Source organism: Pinus tabuliformis, chromosome 2_2 (genome assembly GCF_031772625.1).
Source record: "Pinus tabuliformis cultivar Carrire ecotype Pingquan chromosome 2_2, CPIR1, whole genome shotgun sequence".
Lineage (NCBI taxonomy): Eukaryota > Viridiplantae > Streptophyta > Pinopsida > Pinales > Pinaceae > Pinus > Pinus tabuliformis.
This window is the reverse complement of record NC_142300.1, coordinates 206,333,828-206,360,332: the sequence shown is the minus strand read 5'-3', so window position 1 is coordinate 206,360,332 and position 26,505 is coordinate 206,333,828. Positions and strand designations below refer to the sequence as shown.

Below are 26,505 nucleotides of genomic sequence, written 5' to 3'. Positions count from 1 at the left end.
TTAGGTGCTCTCCAACATCTACAAGGAACAAAAACAAGTTGCCACCAAAGAAAGAAAAAATAGGTCAAGCCTTGTTAAAAGAAGTCAAATTTTGATTTTCTCCTCCTTTTCTTAAATGATCCAACATGGCCACGGCCATGCCAATCCATCACCCTCATCTATTTCCACCATCCAAACATCATTCTCAAGCTTTTCACATTCAGTTTTCTTGTTGTCCCAAAAAACTACAAAAACGCTTTGTTTTACTATAGGAAACAAAAATACATAGAGCGAAGAATTATTTTTTCCATAACATGAAAACCATGAATCCATTTAAAAAAAAATTTCATGGGAAGATTCATATGGATTATCGTAACATGCCAAAGCAATTTCAGCAAATTCCAGTGCACAGTTTCCAAGAAATCGACCTGCATCACCTTTAGTCATTTTTCATTTTTCTCAAGATCTATGCATCCATTGACCCATTTTGTTTTATGTGGAGGTGAATAATGGTGATGGTAACATGATTATAAAGTTTCAGGTCAATCCACACTACCGTTTGGGAGATATGGACAAAACAAGTCTACTACAAGAGGATGTCCTGAATTACTGCAGGAGTTTCCTGTAGTACTATAAGAAGTTTTGAAAATTTACAAGAAAGGCAGTCCAATGGAAAAATTATGATGTAGGCATATTTTTTGATAGGAGAAAAGGACACTAACTTCACCACATCTCATCCAACACCCATCATGACCATGTCACTTTATGGCCACACCTTCCACTCATTCCAATACCTACTTACCCTCGAACAGAGAAAGGACATAAACTTTCAGAAAAAAGGATCACATCTCAGCCAACACCCATCATGACCATGTCAGTTTATGGCCACACATTCCACTCATTCCAATACCTATTTACCCTCCAATGGAGAAAGGATATAAACATTAAAAAGAAAAAGGGCAGCTACAGTAGCCTATTTAGAAGTAACAATAGGCTCTAAGCCTAACCTTCAGCACCATGATTAAAAGAGGACAAACATAACTACAGGCACAATGAAACTCCTCAAGAGCTCAACCATAATAGAGGAAGCCAACACTTTCACATCAACAAGAAGACAACCCATCAGCAAAATAATATCAACAAAAAAGAAAAAGGTAGTCAAGAAGGTCTACCTGAGTCATGAGAAGCACAAGAACATCAACTCAGCAACAACATGCATGTCTCTCCAAAAACCATTAGGTAGGTAGAGGTATGGAATATTCTTGACCTCTTCTCTTGAGCATATTATAGTTAGAAATTTGTTGTTAATGCTTGATAAATGAGATTTTATAACCTAAGGATGGGTCAGTAGTCTCAACCACCTTCAACTAGTTAATTTCAGTTCACTCCTTCACTCATGCAATGTTGAAAAGTCAAATTATGAAGGGTGATGATTTCAAGGAATGAGGACAACAGTTAAAAGAAGAAATTTTTGCAAAGGCCAAGTCACCAAAACACTCCAATCCCTCCATCCTCTTCATATTCACTATCTATCCATCATTCATCCATCCCATTTCATAATTTCAAGAACAAACCCTATCTCACCCTGAAAATTTCTTGAAAAAGCAAACAAAGCATCCTCTCCATTTTCACAAACCTACATCATTTCTCATCATTCCCATATAGTTAGAAGAATCTGAAGGAAGAAGGAATGACTACTACAGGAAGACAAAATGCTTATACAAGAAGCAAGAAAGAAAAAACACTACAAGAAAAAAAGACATTGGTGAGGGGTGAAAAATGTCACCATAAGCTCATCGGTGACAGCTAAAAGAGAATTCGTCACCAAAAACTGAACGTCACCAAAGGTGGCGTCGCCAAAAGTATAGATGTTGTAGTGAAATATAAAGTCTATCACCAATAATGATTTATAATTATGGATAGCGACTGTCACCATTTCATATGAGCAATGGTGATGGTCCATAGCCTCTGTCACCAAAAATTGAACGTTACCAAAGGTGGCATCACCAAAAGTATAGGTGTTGTAGTGACATTCAACGTTCATCACCAATAATGATTTATAATGATAGATAATGATCATGACCATTGCATATGAGAAATGGTGATTGACCATAGCCTCAGTCAACAAAAAATGAATGTCACCAAAAGGTGGCATCAACAAAAGTATAAGTGTTATGGTGACATTCAAGGTTCATCACGAATATTGATTATAATGACAGATAGTGACCGTCACCATTTCATATGAACGACAATGATTTATTGTGATGGATTTTTAATGGCCATAATTATTGGTGCATATATATGATGACATTTGTTGACCATCACCAAAAACTGCATTTCCAAAAGTATAGTTGTTGTGGTGACATTCAAGGTCCGTCACGAATAATGATTATAATGATAGACATCTACCGTCACCATTTCATATCAACAACAATGATTTATAGTTATGGACTTTTGAGGGTAGTCACTATTAATATGTATATATGTTGGCATTCATTGATCGTCACTATTGGGCATGGAATCCCACCACGCCATGTTTTGGGGCTCAAAGCCCAAGTTTTGAGTTGATATTGTTGTAAAGCTCCACAAATTGCGGGTGCGAAATGTATGTTAGATTCATAGGGTTGTTTGCCCTAGTTTTGAATGTAATGTTGGCCTACCCATGGTCTGCGGACCATGGGATTGTATAAATAGAGAAAGGCTCTAAGCTGTAAAGACATCTAATAGGATGGGCATGAAGGGTCTTAGAGATTAAGTCAAAGTGCGAAGTGTGTCTTGCGTCATAGAGTAGGAAAAGGCTCTACAACTAAGTTCACAGAGGCCTAGTAGAGTCTGCAGCTGAGTGCGCGAACCCCTGCAACTGAGTGTGTAGGGTGGAATAGAGTCTCTAACCGAAGGAAGAGAATAATAAAGAGAAGTTTTATCTGAATTCCATGTATCTTTTCTTCAGTTATTACATGTTTCATATCAATTGCTAATTTACTGTTTATTTACTGCGCACACTTGTATGAATTGTGAATATTTTTAAGTATAACTGAAAGCATAGAAATAAGCTAAGTTAATCAACTAATACGTGTTACTAGTAAGGACTTGGGTAATAACACTATTCGACTCCTGAATAGGGCTGCGAGAAGGAAGCATCACAGGCTACGAGGTACGGGTAAGTGCGCGTAGCGACGTACGTGCAGGGTCAAACCGTGGACCACTTGAACCCATCAAACATCTCTAGGGTGCAGAAACCTAGTTCTAGCACCCTCCCATACTACTTCGGATGAGACCTCAGTCCGCACTCCGTAGACTATTGCCGAAAGGGCCAGTAGTACTGGGATTTGTTTGGCTAAATCACCTTTGAACCTAGGTGAGGCCCTAACAAGCCAGCAAATGGTTCCGTTGCTCGAACCGGGATCTACATAAGGGATGTCTGATGTCATGTCACTGAAATCTGATGAAGAAAGAAATTGGAGGGTGGTTGGACAGAAAGATTCACGAGTTCGCGGCGCATGAAAACAAGAATCCATGAGTATCAAAGGAACAATGGTTAGAGCGCTACTTATATACGAAAATCCATGAAATTTTCTTTGCATCCTCACCCTATGAGTTGTATGAGTGGATCACGAAGCTAGCAGACAGTCAGGGAAGGTGTAGGCTTCACAAACTGATTGTGTGGACTCTATAATTGGTGTGCAGACTATAAGTATTGTAATATAAGATCACGTGCACTGTGGACCATTGGCTCGATCAAATTATAGGATGGTTTGTCACCGAGTTCGCGGTAGATACTTCAATTAGCTACAACGAGGTGGAATGACGCTTTCTCAAAGGATCATGAGGTAAGTACATTAAATCTTTGAACACTTGGATTAAAATGCTATTGTGTGAAAAGCGGGTTATGCGACTAAATTGATGTTTAGGGCTACGCGAAGTGGGGGGATCTATAGAAACGAAGGTAGCACAAAAATAGAAACTAGCCCATTGATTTCGCCTCGACGAGAAAGCGAGGAAGAGCTCGTGAAAGTGTCACCAAGAAGTGCGATCAGTCTAATAAGGTAACGAATTCTGTGCATACCACCTCCACCTACACCACCACTGGTTTCACCATATTCACCCCCATCTCTGACCACACCACCCCTGCCACCACCATAGTTCAATATGGTGAGCATGATAAAATTTCTGGTATTCAGAGGAGTAGGGAACAAAGATCTGGACCAATTTTGGTTCATGGTAAAAGATATATGGGAAGCATAAGGGGTCATCGATGACAATACAAAGAAGGAAACGCTAGTAAGCACATTGTAGGATCACACACTAACATGGTACATTAAGCATTCTAGTGACTATCCAAATGCGGGGATCATAGATATCTAGGCTATGTTGAACAAGGAATTTAGTAGGCCAAAATTGGAGACACAGTTGATTATTGGGTTTAAGGAAATTACGACGCTTCCAAGCAAGACCCCATGGGATTTGAATCAGAGACTGAAGAGTATGATTCGTGAAGCCAACATGACCTTGATAGATGGACAACACTGTGCATGGTTTTTAGCATCACTAACGCCGCATTTAAGGATGGCTCTATCGTAGCAGAAGTTATCCACCTAGGCCGAAGCTTTGGAGATTGCACTGAGACTACACGAGACCCCAATATAAGATCTTGGCCTAGGAGTCTGACAAATCCACGTGCAAATGAAAAATTTATGTCTGGAAATGTAAATTTTGAAATGGGATAGGAGAACTCGGCCAGAGGCGCACGAGAAGGTATGGTGCATAAAATGCAAAGGCTAGGGGCATGATGAGGACCATTGTCTAGTCTTCGCGAACTACCTAGTGGCAGGAGGGCCAATGCCATTGAGACCAGAGGCACAAGCAAGCGAAGTGTGGCACCTGTATTATGGTGCATGATTTGTCAGATAGGAGTAAAGCACACTATAGATAACTATCACCTATTACAGAAGTATACGCAGACGTCCCAGCATTTGTTCTGTAATTTCTGCAAGTTGGTAGGCCATGATGAGCACACCTGTAGAAGTTACAAGATGATGATGGATCGAACCCCTACCTATAGGGTGTAGGTAGGAACATGAGCCCTCAATCAAAATGCAGTGATGGCATGCGTAGGATTTCACGGGCGCGGACGAGGTTGAGGTGGAATGGGACCAGGAAGGGGTCGCATACAGCTAATTTGTTACAATTGCCGGAGGGTCAAGGCATTATCCCTGTGATTTTAAAAATCTAACAAGACCATCATGATTATATTGTACCCAATTTAATCATGAGGTGGAGGAATACCCTACATTGATAGTGAGGTTGCACGATAAAGGAATAATCCAACCTCACCCGACTCAGAACCTACAAATGATGAGGTCTGAGCTGCGCGAAGAGGACCTGGATGTCAACATCGTGCTTTGAAGTGGTATCACAACAGGAAATGACAAAGGTAAGAAGCCTGAAGAAAGTGTGTGCGTTCACAAGGCTCCTACAAAGGAACCTGAATTTGGTTTTGAGCGCACAAAGGAGACATTTATGGAAGCTAAGAAGAGCTTCACGGAGGCCTCCACTTCAGGTAGTAAGGATCAACTAGAACAAGAGATGGATCCTTCAATGCTCATAAACTTTCTGGAGACATGCATGAAGCTGATGCAAGGTGGTGAAAGGACTGCAGGAACTTATCACTAGGTATGTCAGGTCAGGAGAACCATGTGTAGTCCGGAAGATTGGGAAGCACACATCGCGAACAGGAAGGGAAATGAGATTGACTGCGCAAATCGGAGAGTATGAAATGGATCAAATGATTCTATATTTAGGATCAGATGTGAATGGGCTACCAAAGTAGACATGGGAGTGCATGGGTAGGCCCGCATTGCAATGGTGCCCTTTTTAATTGCGAATGGTGAACCAACAGAAAATTATACCCATGGGGAGATTACAGGGAGTAACGATGGATATTGAAGGTGGGAGCGCACTTGCAGATTTCGAAGTGATAGAGATTTTTGATGACAACAATCCCTATCCCACGTTATTGGGAATTGATTTGGCTACTAATATGAACGATGTGATAAACCTGAAGAAGCACAAAATGATCTTTGAGAAAAAGTCACTGTGCATAGTGGTACCTTTAGACCCTGCAGAAGGATCGCACTACACAGAGCCAGTGCGGGACGACGAGAACAATGACGAGCTAGACTGTATCTACAAGATCACCACTTGGGAATAGGATTGGGTAAATCCTACAATGGATGGCAGGTTTTCATGGGAGCGCGAAAGCTCCTGCACATCAGATTCGGATGAGGAAATAGAAGGATGCTAGAACCAATTACACGAGGTAACCACGCTCAATTGTAACATGATGGTAAGAATCACTGCACTGCATGACAACAAAGGTAAGGGATCTACCTATGTATGACAGGTTGACAGTGATGGATGAATTCCTAAACAAATTTGAAAGCGAAGTGCTAGAATAGCACCAGTTCAATGCTCTGAAATGGGCACTGCATGCTACGCCTACAAGATGGTGGGGTACGCACCAGAAGAGTTTCCGGGACTAGCGTGAATGCAAAAAGATGATGCGCTTATGATTTAGGAAGCCTCATATGTAGATGGAAGCTCGACATGATGGATGAAATAGCCTGTGTGCCCACCTTTCTAGATGGGTACAGGCGTATGGTATGCAGCCTGCCCAAATGCACACCGCTCTCACGATAGGAAACAGGAACAACAAGCAAAAGCAGGCAAGACAAGTGCGCGAATGGCAAGGTATGATAAGCCCTAGTGCGAGACGCACCGAATGGGACCTGTGCATACCAACGGTTGTATGGGATTATATGACCATGTGCAAAACTCTGACAATGCAAGCACTTTCGAAGTAGATGTTTGAAGCAGGGCTGTAATCCCTATTAAGCATGCGAAGCCGAATCTGCGCATAATATCACCCGTAGGCATGACGTTCTGCAAATCTCGGAACAAAGAAATCACACAGTTGTAAGAAACAAAACATATAGGACTGGAGGAAGAAATTTGACGAGGAAACTTTAGACTCCACGAACTTGAAAGAGATTGGGTACGACTAAGGGAGAAAAGTGCTTTGATAGACGTGGAGGTCAAGAACCTGGAAGACAAAATAAAGGAAGCATTTCTTGTCGAAAAACTAGGAATGGTAAGGCAAGGTGCGTACGATTGTACTAAAAAGTTGGAGGACTATCGCCATGAACTGGTTAGTCTATTGTCATGGTTGGACCACATATCACCAAATGAAGTGACCAGGGTAGCACATTGCAAGTAGTAACATGCGCGGTGTCCATCACCACAATGGAAGATGGGGATTCTCCACAAACCATGGTGGAGGATGGGATGGAGCCCTGCATGGGTGGTGCGACCACTTGAATAGCCATAGGAAGAATAGTCTTAGCACTTCAGGTAGTTGAAAGGGAGCACGGGACTAAAATATTCTACCTGGGAGTTGTGCAATATTGGATATGCACACAAAATTAGAACGTCACAAGGTTCGCAACCACGCAAGGAGGGTTGCGCTGCCACACGGATTGGTTGGGAAGTGACCACTGAGGTCACTATTCACGATGGGATGTGTGAGTTGAGGCCAAATGGAGCAGGCGACGAGCATTTAAGACAAGATTTATTGGAAAAATTTGGGAAAATATGCCACCAATAAAGCATTAATGGCCCGAAATTGGGGGGAACAGTCGAATTCAAATTCGAAAGGCACTATAAGACACAAAGGGCTAGCCAGCGAACAACACTTGGTTGTTTCAGAATTTAGCACTTGAGCAAAGCACTGAGCATTGAGAGCCGAGCAATAATTGAGCCCCTAAGTTTGCAAGTGACAAAATACAGCCTAGCTACAATGACAAATGATGGAGGATGTACCAAAAGGCACCGGGGTTGTCACAAAAAACCCCAAATCACTGTGAACACCGAGGCCCAAGAAGGATAAATAGGTAATGGGTCCAGTACACATGTCCCTAAGGAATCCGTGGCACAGAAAACTATCCATGGCAGAGAAGGGGAAAGCAGTCACAATAGAAATGGATGAGGAAGAAGAAGACTTGCAAGCCCTGATTGCCACAGAAGAAGAAGATGAATACATGGAGGAGGGTATCCAACTGTTATGCTCTGCAACAAAATTACCTACATATGTCCCTCTGCAGAAAGGGAAGACTAAGGTCCCGAAGGATCTCGATGAAGCGAAGAGTTCACTCCAGACCCCGCTCCTCCGAGATGGCATTGTATTTGAGGCACGCACCTAGGCCGCATGCCAACCATAAAATTTGAATACTGGGACCTCACTTACTGTGAGAAGTTCCCACACCTAGAAACTGGGAACCTAATGAAGTAGAACACTGAGGGGGCGGTGAAAAGGTTAGAGCCACGCAGTGTGGAAAAGGTCGGGTTGCTGCACTTATTATGGATACCACATTTCCATCGTGCACCCATCACCATTTTCGTCATCAAGCAGCTGCTCTGCCTGGTGCATGATGGGTATCTAGGGCTAGAGGAGCCTACTCCCATCACGATAGACCTCATTCACCATATTTCTTGGCTCCCCTATATAGGGAAGGATCCCATGACCATAGCCGAAGGAAAGGGCAATGATTTGGCTCTTGCAAAAGCCATGAAGACAAAATACAAGTTGGAGAAGAAGAAGACGGGCTATGCCATCTCCAGCATGAAGGACAAAGGGGTACGCATAGCAACCCAACTCTTGGTTGGCAAAGTTATGAGGAAGTGTCGCATCGATGAGGTACCGGTGCCGGTGGTTGCACTGGCCGAGCAATGCGTGGAGGGGGTCCAGTTCAACTGGTCTAAATTTCTATATGAAGAATTTTTTACGAACTGTCGCGAAGCCCAGGAGCAGGGTAAAACCTTACACTACGTGTGGTTGCTGTTATCCATCATGCTCATAGCAGGGGAACTACCAGAAGACAGTCAATTCTCCAACATTGACAGAGACTTACTAGAGGCCGCGAAGTACACTTCGCTTTGGGCCACAAAGGACACAAAATAGATTCATGACACCAAAATTTTTTGGGTGCTCATGGAGATGAGCATCCGAATGTGGATCAATCGGAGGCCACGCCTATCACCTATGGTGTACAATAGTCTGTAGAGTTTTGAAGACTTCAAAGCTGATATGCACAACATTTATATCAGGGCGCAAAAGGATCCAGTGAAGTAGTGGATGAAGCTACCATTTGTAGCCACTAATGACGTGATTTTTACTGTCTTAAAGACATGGCCTCGTGAATGGTGTGCCCCGGATTTGGCAGAACTAGAGAAGGTGACAATATAGAAGAAAAAGGACAATGCCAAGCTACGCATCACTTAATTAGCAGAGAAAAGGTGAAAGGAAAAAGAATCAGCTAAGGTAGGGGTGGCGAGAAGCGGCACAAAAAGCCACAGAGCAAAAGAAGGCTGCAGAAGCAGTAGCATCAACACAGGTAGTAGAGGCAGCAACAACACATGAAGACAAGGGCCAAGAAACATCCTCTCAGGGGCAGGAGGTGGAGGAAATAGAAACAGCAGAAGGGGGCGTAGACCCAAGGGCTGCATCCACACAGTTAAAGTGCCCACCCATTGCAGAAAGAGAAGGACCAAGGAAAATGGTCAAGGCCTCGAAGTTGGCCATTGGCCCAATCACCTTAACTGAAGGTGATCTCCATGATATTAGCGAGACAGTTTGCGATGTCATGAATGAAGTGCTTTAGGATTTTGTGTAGGAGCATCAGATTGTGTTGGGGGCCCTCAAGGCATAGCTGCAGGAATTACAGGCATGGCCTCCTCAGGTGGGTACCCTTTCTACCCACCTCGCAACAAGATCCTCGGCAGCAGAGCAGATGCTTTGTGCACAAATGGACAACACGATAGTATTGTCAGAAGGAGCCATAATTTATGCAAATGTGACTGATAGATTTTTGATTAGCATGTTGAAAGGGCTTGGCCTTAATTTGGCTTCCCTTTTGTGAGAGACTTTGTATCAGCTACAGGATGGGATAACGACAGAGCCGCGGGCTAGGGAGATTTGTGTGATCCAAGTTCTTAGTGAGCAGAAGATAAACATAGAACATCTCAGCTTGCAGCGCGATGAATTGGAGGTTTAAAATCAACATTTGGTGCAGATGGTGGATGACACTTGCTGACGCGTCCGGGAGCTAGCCATCATAGCAGATCTACCGATAGAAGTACGGATCCACAGTTTGGAAACTGAAGTCTGTGAGGCCAGGGAAGAGACGACGAAGGTGTAGCTGAAGCTGAATCTCTAGATCGTTGAGCTGTGGTTGAAGGTGCAGGCTTCCACTCCCCTAGAAATCAGATAATGGTGCTCTAGCGCTATCGCAACAGGGTTGGAAGAAATTGGAGGTGCAGTGCGCGACTGTATTGGCATGTTGGAAGAGGCACTTGAGGTCCTCACGACTTTGCAGGAGGACCCCAACATCCAGCGCCTGGAAACAAAGGTGCGCGAACTCCAATAGTAGTATGACAGTGTTAGAGGAACTGCGCAGACATTAGTCCTCACTCAGCGGATTGTGAGGATGCAATGAGCCAAGGCATTAAAGGAGCATGTGGACGCAGTGCGCCATAAGGAAGCAGTTCTCAAAGCACATGTTCAACCATGGATTCACGAGGCCTTCATGATCACGACAAATATCGAAGGGAAGCTTCCAAACATATGGGGAATGCATGTGTAGATACAGGGAAGCACGCCAGACACAGAGGTCTCAGAAGAACGAATGCAGTAGGTTCAACAAGCAACAACTCAGTGCATTGCGAACATCAGTACCATTCGATAGCAGTTGGAGGGACTCCACGCCAAGATCGTCGTGCTGATAGAGTGACTCAAGGGCGAGTCACGATGTTTGTGTTGGGGCCCTGTTGGGCATGGAATCCCCCATGACATGGTTTGGGGCTCAAAGCCCAAGTTTTGAGTTGATATTGTTGTAAAGCCAATAGTCACCATTTCATATTTTTGGTGAGGGTCGAAAAATGTCACCAAAGCTCATTGGTGATGGTCAAAAGAGCCTTCATCACCAAATATTGATCGTCTCCATTCCATATGGATGTCAAGGCACGATGGAATCAAACCACCAACCTCCTACTTGTAAAGCAAGTGCTCTTCCATTTAGCTAGAACCCTTTAAAGAATTATACTTTTAAAAATTAGACCTTGAAACTTCATAAATTGTAAATTCTACAACTTTCAATAAATTAATGTCTTGGCAATATTTTATTAAACAAGCAAAGCAACATCGAAGCTGCAGGTCCCTACCTAATGGTTATTGAAGTTATGAAAAGTGGGTGGAGGAAAAAATAGTTATGTATAAGATAATGAATATGTTCAATTGAATACTCAATTGGAAGTGAAACTCTAAAGACATTTATAACTTATAAATGACCTATAACTAGCAAATGCACCGAATATTGCAAAGGAAATGTCATAAGTGGATAGAATATGGAAGAAGAGGAGGTAGGGACTTGGAACCCTTGTACATCTTGGAATGCCTTAGCACTTGGTGCATCTTAGCTTGTTTGACATGTCTTCGTACTATCTGGCACATGATAGCATGTCCTAGCATTCCTTAACACACCTTGGCAGTCATGACCTCACAAATAGCATTACATTTTTCCATGACTTGGGAACGTTAAATTCACTAGAACACCTTGGAACCCCCTGGTAGTCATTCCCTCTGTTATCCTCCACAATGTCACAGGTTGATGAGGAGATCAATGGAGGTAACCACAGACTAAGCTTTTAGTTTGGTAGCTAGCCCTACCAAACTAGAGAGGGCTCTCTATATGAAATCACAGATAAGAGATGATTGGAATGTAAAGGATTTTAGGCTAGATATCTAGGCTCAGGTGGGTTTTTGGAAAATTTAGGGACTTGGAACTCTGTCCACTAGTGTCTTATCTGGCAGGGACTTTGTCATGGAGGTAGGGACTTGGAACACTATCTAGGATAAAGCACCTAACATGCATGATAGAAGCTCCCTAAAATAAAGTATCTCCTACCTAAAAGAGTGTCCCCTGCTCAAAATATAGAACCCTTCTCTACTGTGCACTTTTCTAGAATATAAATTTGTGCATAAAATAGTACTAAGAAAAACACCTAAATTAAGAAAAGTGAGCATCTAATTCAAACTATAAAAGTATACTAAATAGGGCTCTATATAAGTTTGGGAAACACTAGACAAGCATGCTTGCATATAACAACCATAAGATGCCTAAAATCGATGCACTTGTTTCATTTTTGCTATACCCTCACAACAAAACTGGAATCTGTATCAAGTACCCCAAGGTTGTACGTATATGTTGAAGGTGTAGATTGAAAGGATCTACTGAGATGAAGTACTATTGAAGGAGAAACACCTTCAAAATAACAGATAAAGTCTAGTGTGAATTCAACCCAATTTCACACAGACCAAGGCTACTTCTGGGTACACTTCTCTGCTGAATGGAAACTGCAATGTATTGTAGTGCTGCATAAGAAAAAATACCTTTAGTGCAACACAGATAAAACTGTAACAGATATTCTCACTGTGGCCTTGATTGTTGATGATATCATCAATATAGGTAACAACTTTGATAATTGAAAAGCCAAAAGGTGAGCTACATATATCATTTGACATGATAGATTTGGGTATACTTTATTATTATTTAGGAGTGTTAGTATAGAAAATGCAAGGTAGCCTATTGCACCTTTATGTCACAGGCCAAGGATGTGAAGAAATATATAAAATATTAAATAGCATGGTATAAGTCAACTGTAGGTTCTTTTGAAACAGGAAGGGAATTATCCTTGTGCGGGTTATGATCTAGTGGGTATAACTTTAAATAAGAAACTGATAGTTATGGGGTTGGAATTGTCTCACAATTCATGAAAATTACCAAATTTGTTCACTAGAAATAAGCAGAGCGAGTCGTTAGGTTTATTGAAGGGAACACCCTATTCGTAGGAAGATAACTTGAAATTAGTCAGGCATATTATTTCTCGTCTTCTTGTACGTGTGTGCTTTGAAAAGATAACCACATCCAAAGACTCAATAACACCTCTAGTAAAGTTTATAGATGTGAAGCACTTCTGAGAAAACCCATCGCTTAATGACAATTTAGCGAGGAATATTTCGAAGGATTCAATCTTGCACTCAGTCATAAAAAGGGAGTTGGAGTGTCCAACATCTTTCCAACAAACCAACTCCAACCATAATGTGAAAGGCAGGTTAACTTTAAAACCTCTTTCCCACTTTGCAGTATTGTTTCCTCTTGAATTCCAACAGGTATCTAGCTTCTTAGATCCACAAAACTCGTGCCAAGTAAACTCTACATGATACAATTGTGATGTGCAATCTTGACACATGCTCTAGTTTCCCTCTAAAAGAGGGTAAGTCAAAATATTAGACAAGCTTAACTGTAATTTGATCATACACTATTGAGTTATTGCTTGGAATAAACAATATACTATCAATGCACTACTGAAAGAACTCAAAATAAACAAATTTCTTATTGCTACAATAGCACCACTCTTGGGATTCTCAGATAAATCACCTAACATGCATGGAAAAAGCTTCTTAGAATAGAGTACCTCCTACCTAGACGTGTGTCCCCTTCACAAAATATAGAACCCTTCTCTACTATGCAATTTTCTTAAAGACAAATCTGCGCATAAAACAGATAAGAAAAACACCTAAATTAAGAAAAGTGAGAATCTAAGTCAAACTATAAAATCATACTAAATATGGCTCTATCTAAGTTTGGGGAACACAAAACAAGCATGCTTGCATACGACAACCACAATATGCTAGAATCGATGCACTTCTTTCATCCCTGCTACACTCTCATAGGAAAACTATAATCTACAACATCTATCCCAAGGAATTGGATAGGTACTTCCACACAGGCCTAAGTGTGTAAACATGTCACAATAGTCCAAAAACTCTTAACCTTTAAAATTACTTTAATTAATACAATTATTAAAGTAATTGGCTCTTATAAGAAAAGTGAGTTAACCTAATGAAATGCAGAGGCTAGTTACATTACTGAATTAAATGAATCTCAGCCATTCATCTCAAGTGATGTTGAGATCTAATATCAACAATGAATCACCTTGGAGATCAGAGTTTTGGATTCAATAAATAACTCAAACTTATAAAAGGGACAGAAGGCTAAAATAGAAGACACATTAGTGAGCACAACACAATGAGGTAGTGAGGATCTCAATGATTGGATGGAGGACATTCATCCAAGTGTGCAGAGTCCATGGAGGAGTGTAATGGATAGCAAGGGAGAAGGATCCAGATTAGCCAGCAAGATCAAATGATGAGTTTTGGAGGGTTTGATCAGTTGGAATTTCCCAAAGTTTTGTTGTATTTATATCTTTCCTCAATTGGCCATTATACTAGTAAGGGAGCCCTTGTATGCTGAAGATTAATTGATAAAACAATAGATTTGAAAGGCATAGATCTATGTGTGCATGTGTATGAGATTGATGTGATTATTTTGCTTCCACTATTTATTTGTATTTGTGTTAAAATATTAGCAATGTTTTTTATTTAGTAGATCTACAACAATAATTATTTAATCAAAAAGGAACCTGTCGAGTCAATGGTTACCCAAAAGCTGGGGTTAGAGAAATCAACACACACACATGGACAACTTCAAAACAAGCACCTTCAAAGAATTTGGCACCAAAGAAATATGTCTATCTGTGTCATATGCACACTTTTACGAATATATGCCTTTTACATAGATATTTGAAGGCATAAAATTCACAATTCAGAAAGAGTTTTCAACATTTTCCTAAAGAAAACCTCACAGCAAACCCCCCAGGATTTTGCACACATAAACATTTTCGTAAGAAGCACCTTCTAAAAATTAGGCAACAAAGAAATATGTATCTATGTGTATAATATTTTCACTTCAACAAATATATTCTTTTTACATAAATATTTAACGACATAAAGTTCATAATGTGAAGAAAAAATTCAACTTCTTTTCTAGGGAAAACCAGGTGGGGAAACCCTAGATACTTCCCTACAATTTGTAGATGGTATCGAATGTAAACCTAGGCTAACCCACTAGGGATGTCAAGAGAGGCACACAAAATCGGAAACCAACCCTGGGAAAGAACCCTGAGAACTCCTACATGAAGCTCAAAGCACTCAAACACTAGATCTATCCCATGTAAATAATTTTCAACTTAGGCATAAGAATACAAAAGTAGTTTCCAAAACAAATTAAATAGGAAAGGAATGACTTTGAAATTAAACTATTTTAGACATAGAAATAGAATTAAAAATTATATTAACGGATGGAAGAAGAGGGAAGGGGAGAGATTCTTAATTCCCTTTCACCCTAGGAAGTTCCTACCCAAAACCAAAATAGAGTTTGACAACATGTAGAGGAATGCATGCAAGCCATCAAGCAAATCAAGGAGCTTTCTAGTGAAGGTTTGAGAGAGGCACCTGACTTGGAACCTAAATAGGTACCAAACGATGCAAATATTCACAAGAGAATGCATTTACGAAAAAAAGATTGCTTATTGTGCACTCTACATTTAATTAGTTATATGTGTACAAAATTATGGTAGGTGGAAATAGGTGAAGGGTTGGGTAAATATGGGTAGAATGTTAGAAAATAAACCAATGATTTGTCCCCCATCTTCCAAGCATGTTAGTATCTTTGAGGATTTCCCTATCATCCTCGGTGCACAACGGATGACAAGCAACATAAGTGGCGATATCCTTTACTAAAGTAAGACACCCCTAGTAGTTAAGAGTGACGTTCCCAAGTAATAAGAAGTCCCAGGATTACCAGAATACCATGAGTAATTCTAAACTCTCCCTCTTCCAAATGACACCTACAAGCATATAAAAAAAATAATAAAAAATTTATTTTAATTCTCTTTTTATTCCTATATAAAAAAAAGGTGGTGAAGTCCTCCCAAACCTTGATTCTCACTTATTTAAGTCACACAAATGTTCATTTGATTCATTTTTCACCATCATCTCAGTAGTGGCATCATATCAAGGAGTTTGTAGATTAATTTGTAGACAGAAAGCTTCCAAAGGAATGGAACAACTTTCCAACACATTTCAAGTGCATTCAATTCCTAACAATCCAAAAAATAAATTGTACAGAAAATTTTGATGTTCATCTTGTTATGTCTCCTCTAATTTTGATATTCAGGCATTTTTTTAGTTTTCATATATTTTATATTTGGAGTAGTGTGTGTCAGATTGATTGACCTATGTGGATGTTGGGACAAGGTCAAAAAGAGAATACTCTAAAGTGAAAGTGCATACCACAAATGCAAAACATGTTCCTCTACAAAGTAATAATGTGAATGTCCTCGTTGGTCATTTCTATGGTAAGTGAATTGTTTTAGGCCGGTTTCATAGTCTACTTGATATTGGCAGCATTTTTGTGGAAGGCCTCATTGCTACTATGCATCTACTACATTGTGGTTGTTTACTTTTACTTTTTCTGTCAAAGGTTGGTTTTGATGTGTAGTAAGATTGCATGCCAAGAAGAACTCTTGGTGATGGATATGTCCTTGGGAGTTGACTTTGATGAGATGTAAGGTGAAATGAATTGCTTCATCATATGCAGCAGTTTGGGCTATAGGTGAACTTGAAGAAATCCCATAGTGAGATGTCGCACCTCCAAAACTGTTATATGAGTGACTTCCATATCCAGAGGATCTATATGGACCAAGACTGTAACTATCCGCACGTAGTGATGCTTTATCAGAAGTTGTTCCTTGGAGAAGAAGTTGGCAGCCCAAGTCCAACAATGCTGAAGAGTTTAATGAACTATAAGGAGGGTTTGTTGCAGTAGGGTCTCTAGACAAACTTGGAAGTGCTACATCACTTAATCCATATGGATTTAGACCAGTAACTGGAACTGATGTTGGGTTCATGGTATTCTGATGACTAGTAAGTTGTGGGTTGACTGGCCCATGACCCAATCCACCATATTGTGAAACGTGATGTTGGCATTATGGCTAAAGTGTTGTCCTTGATGGCAACCCATTCAGGTGACAGGTCACTGTACTTCAATTCAGCAGCAGAAGTTGATGATCAGCTACCAAATATTGAAGGAAATAAGGAGGACGCAGGTATACCTTACAGAAAGTGCGTACCCGCAGGTACACCATGCAGAAGCCGCGTCCAGGGACGCAGTCCAGCCATTCAGAAGGTGCGTCCACCTAGTGCACACTTTTTAAGGCAGAGAAAAGCACGTGGGGGTTTCTTGTGATTTACTCCTGGTATCTAGCCGACGGTATTGTGTTTTTAAGGTGTCGGCTCGTGGTATTGTTCCTTGATTTGAGGAGGAGCTTGCCTATATAAAGCAAAGGAGATCATTTGGTTTGTGTATGTCTTTGGTTGAATATCTTATTGGCTGAGATCTAGTCTAAATCAAAAGAAGGCGAATCTACTGAAGGACTAAGATCTCTTTGGCGCATGATCAGATCTGTAGCTCTGTGTGTTTGAGTTTCTCTTAAAGTCTTGAAATCATTCATACCCAAAGGCACGCAGGTACAGTGAAGGGAAAGTGCGCCGGGACGCAGCGCAGCAGAGAGAGACCTGCGTGGGGACGCAGGGCAGACGTGGCTCAGGTGCGTCCGGGACGCAGTTTAGTAACGGGAGATCTGCGTGGGGACGCAGGACAGACCAGGTTCAGGTGCGTCTTTGAGGTAAAAAGACGCGGCGCGATAGTGTTTTTGGGTGCGTCCCTGCAGCAAAAGGACGCAGAGCAGTTGAAGGAACAGTGCGTGGGCACGCAGTGCAGCAGAAGGATCTCTGCGGGTGGTCGCAGGAAAGCAGAAGGTGAACTGCGTCTATACGCAGGCCACAGAAGGGAAAACTGCGTCTCTGTTCTGTTGATTGTATTTCTCTGTTGATAAGGTGTTCTGGGTTAATTCTGTTATTGCTGATCTGATAACTGTAGTAGACAGTAACTGTTATGTACTTGATGATCATTTGATGCTTTATGAAAAGAAGTAGAGAGTTGTAGCTCTCTGCAGGTTGCAGCCTACGTACTGGTAAATGACTGCACCAGTACAAAATCATTGTAAAAGGAGTTTCTAATTTGAAAGAAGATAGAGACATATTGCAGCAGGTGGTTTTCACCCACATTGGGTTTCCACCTTACATCTTGTGTTCTTTGGTGTGACTATCTGTTTTCTTTGTTCATGCTCAAAACCACAGGATCTCTGCGGGTGGTCGCAGGAAAGCAGAAGGTGAACTGCGTCTATACGCAGGCCACAGAAGGGAAAACTGCGTCTCTGTTCTGTTGATTGTATTTCTCTGTTGATAAGGTGTTCTGGGTTAATTCTGTTATTGCTGATCTGATAACTGTAGTAGACAGTAACTGTTATGTACTTGATGATCATTTGATGCTTTATGAAAAGAAGTAGAGAGTTGTAGCTCTCTGCAGGTTGCAGCCTACGTACTGGTAAATGACTGCACCAGTACAAAATCATTGTAAAAGGAGTTTCTAATTTGAAAGAAGATAGAGACATATTGCAGCAGGTGGTTTTCACCCACATTGGGTTTCCACCTTACATCTTGTGTTCTTTGGTGTGACTATCTGTTTTCTTTGTTCATGCTCATTATTTTATGGTACTGATATGCAAGAATAATTCAAAGATCAAATAAAGAAGATTTGTTAAATTGCTAGATAATACTAATTCACCCCCCCTCTCAGTATTATTTCCAACAATTGGTATCAGAGCAGGTCCTTCAGAGAAGCTTGATCGCTTGAAGGTAGATCGTTCATCATGAGCAACTACGAGAGAGAAGCATCAATCAGGCCACCGGTTTTTGATGGGACAAACTTCAATTATTGGAAGGTAAGAGTTACTGCATATCTTCAATCTCTTGGTACAGAAGTTTGGGACATTGTAGAAACAGGCTATGCTTTTCCTTCAACTACTCCTACAGATCCAACTGAGAAAAAGAAGTATGAAACAAATGCAAAAGCAGTCAGTACTCTATTAGGAAGTATATCCCAAACGGAATTCATGAAGGTAATGCACTTCAAATCAGCAAAAGAGATATGGGACAAAATGGTCACGAGCTATGAAAGAGATGAACAGGTAAAGCGAGCTAAACTTCAAACTCTCAGGATTCAGTATGAGACTCTCAAGATGTATAATGATGAAAGTGTGGCTAATTATTTTCTTCGGGTAGATGAGATTGTTAATTGTATGAAAAATTTGAGTGAAGAAATAAAAGAGGCTATAGTAGTTGAAAAGATTCTAAGATCATTATCCCCCAAGTTTGAATCTAAAGTATCTGCAATAGAAGAAAAGGAAAATATCTGAATTCTCACTATGTCTCAGCTACATGGAATTCTAACTGCTTATGAAATGAGAAAGGGAGGTCCATCAGACAGAAGGGAAGCTGCTTTCAAGGCATCAGGCAAAGAAGATTACTATGAAGCAAGACATGTTCCAGAAGAAGAGGAAGAAGAATCAAATTTTGTCAGAAATCTTCAAAGGGGTTCTGGAAGGTTCAGAGGTAAGCTACCTTTCAAATGCTTTGCTTGTGGAAGAGTAGGTCATTATGCTGCAAAATGTCCCTATAAGGATAAAGGTAAGGAACCTGCTAGATGGAACAAGAAACAAAGTACAAATAAGAAAAGCTACTACACCCATGAAGACAGTGATGGTTTATCAAACAGTGATGAAGATGAACAAGGTAATAAATACAAGTTGTTAATGGCATTTGAAGATGATGATTATGAGGATGCTGTAGATGTGAATAACCTCTATGATGAAATTACTAGACTCAAGAGATGTATAGAAGAAAAGAATGTGATCATTGATACTCTACAATTTCAGATTGATGAAAAGGAAAAACATCTTGAAAAATTAGAAGGTGAAATTGTTGGTCTCAGAAAAGAAATTGAGAAAACAAAAGCTATTAATCTTAAGTTTGTCAAAGGATCTGAAACTTTGGATGAGATTATCAATGTGCAGCGGTCTCCTCTAAACAAGACAGGTTTGGGTTATAATGGAGAAACCTCTCAAGCATCCACCTCAAAAAGTTATCTTGATGCGGCAAGAAGAAATGAGCAGAAGAATAATGAAGATAATCAGGTGAAGCAGGGACGAAATACAAACAGAAACTATCAAGGGCAATCCATCTTAAGGGTGAACAAAAGCTACAACCAGCCACAGGTAAAACCTTCTCAGTTTGGTTCAAGAATAGATGAAAATAGAAATTACAATCAGTTGGCAGGTAGATTCAATAACCGCAGAAGCTTCTTCAATGGACAATGCTTTTCTTGCCATAATTTTGGTCACAAAGCAGCTCAATGGGTTGCATATAAAACAATCATGACTAGGGAAGCTCAAAAACAAAGAAGCATGACAGGGATTACAAAAAGGACCTATAACAACTTTTCGGCTCTTGAAAATGAAGTTGAATGTTCCATTTGCAATAATTTTGGTCATGAAGACTCTGAATGTAGGAGCAGGTTTCAGGAGAGAAAGGAACAAGAGCGGAAAAAGGAACAAGCCTCAAGCACCAAAACATGGAGAATAAAGGAACCTCAAACAGAAAGATGTGGGATAGCATTCTATGCAGAGGGACAGGAAAATCTATGGTATATTGACAGTGGATGTTCGAAGCATATGACAGGTGATAAAGAAAAACTTGAGTCTTATTCTACTTTAGAAAAGGGAAAGAAAGTCTCTTTTGGAAATGATACTCCTGCAACTATAAAAGGAAAAGGTATTGCTCCTTTAAAAGAAAATGTCAAGGCTGGAAATGTTTTGTATGTTGATGGATTGAAGCATAATCTACTAAGTGTCAGCCAGATGTGTGATCAAAGAACTGAGGTTATATTCAGATCAAATGGATGTCTTGTTCGTGATCTTGATACAGGTAAAACAGTACTCAAAGGCAAAAGAACTCCAAATAATCTGTACATATTTGAAGAAGGACAACAACAATGCTATCTGAGCAAGGATGAAGAGCACTGGTTATGGCATCGAAGGTTGGGACATCTAAGCTTCTCACAAATAAGGAAAGCATGCAAATATCAGGCAGTTCGCGATCTTCCAGATATCAAAATTCCTGACAACACCATATGCAGATCATGTCAGTTTGGAAAACAAACCAGAACTAACTTTCCAGAGAAAGAAGGATCAGCTAGCATGCCTTCTTGAGCTAGTACATACAGATACATGTGGTCCATTCAGGAAAAGAACACCTAGAGGAGAGGAATACTTGATATTATTTATTGACGATTTCTCCAGGTTTGTCTGGTTGGGACTTATGAAGCACAAAGATGAAGCATTCGAAAAATTCAAATCCTTCAAAGCCTTGGTTGAAAATGAATCAGGTCACAAAATTAAGTGCCTCAGATCCGACAGAGGTGGGGAATTTACTTCAAATGAATTTTTCGATTTCTGTGATGAACATGGGATAAGGAGAGAATTCTCTACAGCTAGAACTCCTCAGCAAAATGGAGTTGTTGAAAGAATGAACAGAACAATCCAACAAATGGCTCGTGCTATGCTTGATGAATCAGGAACTCCCGCAACTTTCTGGGGTGAAGCTGCACATGCTGCGGTCGTTATTCTCAACAAAACAAATGTCCGGGTGAACAGCACTCAAACTCCTCATGAGCTTTGGAGTGGCAGGACTCCTTCGGTAAAGCACTTCAAAATCTTTGGGAGCAAATGCTATATCAAGAATACTGATGAGCAGCTTGGCAAACTTGAACCTAGAGCAGATGAAGGCATTCTTCTTGGTTACTCTCCACATAGCAAAGCATACAAGTGCTACAATAAAAGACTTGGCAGAATTGTTGACAGCATTGATGTGGTGGTTGATGAGAAGGGATACATTCCTAGGCAAGTACATCGGGAAGATATCGAAGAAGATGAAGGTTACCCTCAAAGACAGAATGATGAAGAAGAAGAACCTCAAGAAGAACCTCAAGAAGAACCAGAGGAGCAAACAAGAATAGAAGAAAAGACTCCATCCAGATATGTTCAGAAAAACCATCCAGAATCTCAGATTATGGGACAGAAAGAAGCAGGTGTACAAACTAGAAGAACAGTTGCAGAAGCCTCAAGCTATTTGGCATTACTCTCCTCGACTGAACCACAAAATGTGAAGGAAGCATGCAAAGATGAATGTTGGGTGAAAGCAATGGATGAAGAACTTGAGCAGATCGAAAAGAACAACACTTGGGAGCTGGTTCCTAGACCAAAAGATAAGAATGTTATCGGGACAAAATGGGTCTTCAAAAACAAATTGAATGAAAATGGAGAAGTAATTAGAAACAAAGCCAGACTTGTTTGTAAAGGGTACGCACAGCAAGAAGGAATAGACTTTGAAGAAACTTTTGCTCCTGTTGCAAGACTTGAGGCCATCCGAATGTTCCTTGCTCTCTCAAGTTTTCAAAACTTCAAAGTATTTCAAATGGACGTGAAATCAGCCTTTCTGAATGGAGATTTGGAAGAAGAAGTGTACATTGAACAGCCAGATGGGTTCATTCTTGGAAATGATCCAAATCTTGTATGCAGATTGAAAAAGGCTCTCTATGGTCTCAAACAAGCTCCAAGGGCTTGGTACTACCGGTTGGACAAATATCTTCATCAACAAGGTTTTTCAAAAGGTTCAGCAGATAGCAATCTGTATATAAAAGTTGAAAATGACAAATTGCTAATACTTGTTGTGTATGTAGATGACATTATTTTTGGCAGCAATGAAGAAGCTATGAGTCAAAGCTTTGCCTCGGTCATGCAGAAAGAATTTGAAATGTCCTTGCTAGGAGAACTGACATATTTCCTTGGTTTGCAAATCCAACAAAAAGAAGGAGGAATCTTTTTATCTCAAACCAAGTATCTCAAACAGATTTTGAAGAAATATGGCATGGAAGATGCAAAACCAGTATGTACACCCATGGTCACAGGATGTAGTCTCAGTGCAAATGATGAATCTGCAGCAGTACATCAACCAACCTACAGATCTATGATTGGAAGTTTACTATATTTGACAGGTACCCGACCGGACATCATGCATGCAGTTGGAATAGTTGGAAGATTTCAGGCAAATCCGAAGGAGACTCATCTTCAGGCAGTGAAGAGAATTTTCAAATATCTTCAAGGGACTCAAAATTATGGCTTATGGTATCCTAGAGATACAGATCTTACTCTTCATGCTTATACAGATGCAGATTGGGCCGGAAGCGTGGATGACAGGAAAAGCACAAGTGGTGGTGCGTTCTTTATGGGTTCCAGACTGGTATCTTGGTTTAGAAAGAAACAGAGTTCGATTGCCTTGTCTACAGCTGAAGCGGAATATGTTGCTGTTGCATCTTGTTGCACCCAACTTCTTTGGATGATGCAGACTTTGCAGGATTTTCAAATCACTTGTACACCACCTATCCCCATCTTATGTGATAACACAAGTGCAATCAGCATCTCAAAGAATCCGGTTATGCATTCAAAAACCAAGCACATACCAATCAAGTATCATTTTCTCCGGGAACAAGTGCTTGAACAGAAGGTCAAGTTGGAGTATGTTCCTTCTAAGGAACAAGTTGCTGATATTCTCACCAAACCATTGCCCAGGGACACTTTTGAATACCTCAGGCAAAAGCTGGGGGTTGTTGATGCATCATCTTGTTGAATCTTTTCTGATTGATGGTACAGGTTCAGGGGGAGCATATAATGCATTGTTGGCATTATGGAGGATGGTCAGAAGGAGGTCTTGGAAATAGCTGCAATATGTCTCTATCTCTTTCATGGTGGATTATGGTTCTTTGTTGCAGATCTGGTTCATATTCAGGGGGAGCATGTCCTTAGGGGGAGCATACCCCTTTGCCCTTGATGTCAAAGGGGGAGAATGAAGCTGAAGGTTGTGACGTTGCCATCAAGTCCAAAGGGGGAGATTGTTGGCATTATGGCTAAAGTGTTGTCCTTGATGGCAACCCATTCAGGTGACAGGTCACTGTACTTCAATTCAGCAGCAGAAGTTGATGATCAGCTACCAAATATTGAAGGAAATAAGGAGGACGCAGGTATACCTTACAGAAAGTGCGTACCCGCAGGTACACCATGCAGAAGCCGCGTCCAGGGACGCAGTCCAGCTGTTCAGAAGGTGCGTCCACCCAGTGCACACTTTTTAAGGCAGAGAAAAGCACGTGGGGGTTTCTTGTGATTTACTCCTGGTATCTAGCTGACGGTATTGTGTTTTTAAGGTGTCGGCTCATGGTATTGTTCCTTGATTTGAGGAGGAGCTTGCCTATATAAAGCAAAGGAGATCATTTGGTTTGTGTATGTCTTTGGTTGAATATCTTATTGGCTGAGATCTAGTCTAAATCAAAAGAAGGCGAATCTACTGAAGGACTAAGATCTCTTTGGCGCATGATCAGATCTGTAGATCTGTGTGTTTGAGTTTCTCTTAAAGTCTTGAAATCATTCATACCCGAAGGCACGCAGGTACAGTGAAGGGAAAGTGCGCCGGGACGCAGCGCAGCAGAGAGAGACCTGCGTGGGGACGCAGGGCAGACGTGGCTCAGGTGCGTCCGGGACGCAGTTCAGTAACGGGAGATCTGCGTGGGGACGCAGGATAGACCAGGTTCAGGTGCGTCCCTGAGGTAAAAAGACGCAGCGCGATAGTGTTTTTGGGTGCGTCCCTGCAGCAAAAGGACGCAGAGCAGTTGAAGGAACAGTGCGTGGGCACGCAGTGCAGCAGAAGGATCTCTGCGGGTGGTCGCAGGAAAGCAGAAGGTGAACTGCGTCTATACGCAGGCCACAGAAGGGAAAACTGCGTCTCTGTTCTGTTGATTGTATTTCTCTGTTGATAAGGTGTTCTGGGTTAATTCTGTTATTGCTGATCTAATAACTGTAGTAGACAGTAACTGTTATGTACTTGATGATCATTTGATGCTTTATGAAAAGAAGTAGAGAGTTGTAGCTCTCTGCAGGTTGCAGCCTGCGTACTGGTAAATGACTGCACCAGTACAAAATCATTGTAAAAGGAGTTTCTAATTTGAAAGAAGATAGAGACATATTGCAGCAGGTGGTTTTCACCCACATTGGGTTTCCACCTTACATCTTGTGTTCTTTGGTGTGACTATCTATTTTCTTTGTTCATGCTCATTATTTTACGGTACTGATATGTAAGAATAATTCAAAGATCAAATAAAGAAGATTTGTTAAATTGCTAGATAATACTGATTCACCCCCCCTCTCAGTATTATTTCCAACACGTGATTTACATCACCTTTATCCTTGAAATCAAGAACATCTTGGCCTTGGTTTGCTACAACTTTCTTCTTTTTTCCTTCAAATTCTAATTTACAGAAAAATTGATGCCCATTTATTGATTTAACAGGATCTTCTAGGCTCGATTTCTTGCTTCAATTGTTTTGTAAGGAATAAGGGAGTATTCTTTCTACTTACTAGATTGTCTATCAAAACAACTAGGACCTTCTTCAATGTCTCCATAACGAGAGAAAGAATTAGTCATTCTAGTAGGTTTCATGTCTTTAGGAACATTACCCACATAAAACCTCCTTAAGTTAGGATTTTTTGTAGCCGGTTGAAAGGGATTCGCTGGTTGTATGGGTTGTATAGGTACCATGGATGGAAGAAGGTGTTGTTGGAGTTGAAAGGGATTAACTGGTTGTATGGGTTGTTGAAGGAGTTGGTTCAACTGCGATTGATGTTGCCCAACAGCAACCAAATTACAGACAACCATTCTAGCATCAATCATATTAATGGGTTCTTCCAATGCACTCAAGGCACAATCAGCATGTTTATATGTGATAAATACATATCCCTTGTTCTTACTAGTGGTCTTGTTAGTGACGATAATTGCATCTACAATTTCTCTATGCTTGACAAAGACTGATTTGAATGACTCTAAGGTAGTTTCATACCCAATCACTCTAACAAAGAGCTTCTTTATCTTCTTCCCTTAGTTTGTTTTATCTTATTACATGCTCTGCATTCTGAGTGTGTGCATCATAAGCTCCCACTTTAATGTATTTTTGTGGTTTGTTCCTTGTTAGGGCACATTTACTCTCCACCCCCTCCTTTTGTGTTGACATATCTGGTGTATCTCTTTAGAGGTCCCATTGGTTGGGGTGACATTCTATCTAGTACTCAACCTATGTGGGGCCCCTCCCTATTCCCTAAATTTTTAACTTTGTCCTGGTCACTGCTCCAATTTTATCAAGTCCCTAAACTTTCCCCATGCCTCATCAACCAGCGTGAGTGAAAGAGCACACCTGAGGGATAAAAGTTTGAATCTACGATTCTTAATGCCTTGAATGGAAGTATCATATCCAATAAGAACCGGAGGTTGTAACTCTATATTTTTAATTACTCATTTGGTGATTCAAAATCTTGATTTTAATTTAAAAAAAATGAATTACAAACGAGCAACAAAAATAATCAATCCCCAAGGTCATTAATAAATTGGTTTTTAGTTGAAGCTATTGAATTCCAAAAATAATATCTTATAAGTTATGAAATCAGTTTTGAAAG

At 40.7% G+C, this 26,505-nt stretch overlaps 1 pseudogene; it reads right to left on the bottom strand.

The window, feature by feature from the left end:
• Positions 1–16,375: 16,375 nt before the first annotated feature.
• On the bottom strand, positions 16,376–26,301 carry LOC149192068 (uncharacterized; annotated as a pseudogene).
• Between the last annotated feature and the right edge of the window lie 204 nt (positions 26,302–26,505).